The following is a 537-nucleotide window of genomic DNA, read 5'->3' on the forward strand; positions in this document are numbered from 1 at the left end:
TTGACCTACAATCTATAACCAAAGGTTCCACAGCCCCCAAAGAAAACCAAACCAAAGCTCTGATACCACAATGTAACACCCCGATTTTCAAAGCGAGGGTGTATTTTTTTTTTCCAAAAGAAATTAAAATAAATCAGAGAATTAAATAAGGTAATACCTTTGGATAAATAATTGAGTCATTATAATTTACAAGCAGCGGAAAAGTTTCTCAAAATATGAATCCAAAGTATTTACACAACAACAAATGATACATGGAACCCATTCAAATAAGATGTCATACTGACAATATTAGTAAAGGTACAGTTTTCCAGTTAAAAATAACGTAATCTAAAAGAAAGACATTTGTTCCCTCTATGTCATCCTAATCTGATCATTCTACAAAAAACTATAGCTATACACCTTGAGTGGTCTCCACACGCCCCGTGAGATCCTCCTAACATAGCTCCAGTCAAGCATTCCCATCTACATTCCCATCCGTAGGGTACGAACCGGTAGGATCGTCCTGGCTCTCATCTGAGGGCAAAGCCCAGATTTCCA

This window comes from Cicer arietinum, chromosome 1 (assembly GCF_000331145.2).
Source record: "Cicer arietinum cultivar CDC Frontier isolate Library 1 chromosome 1, Cicar.CDCFrontier_v2.0, whole genome shotgun sequence".
NCBI lineage: Eukaryota > Viridiplantae > Streptophyta > Magnoliopsida > Fabales > Fabaceae > Cicer > Cicer arietinum.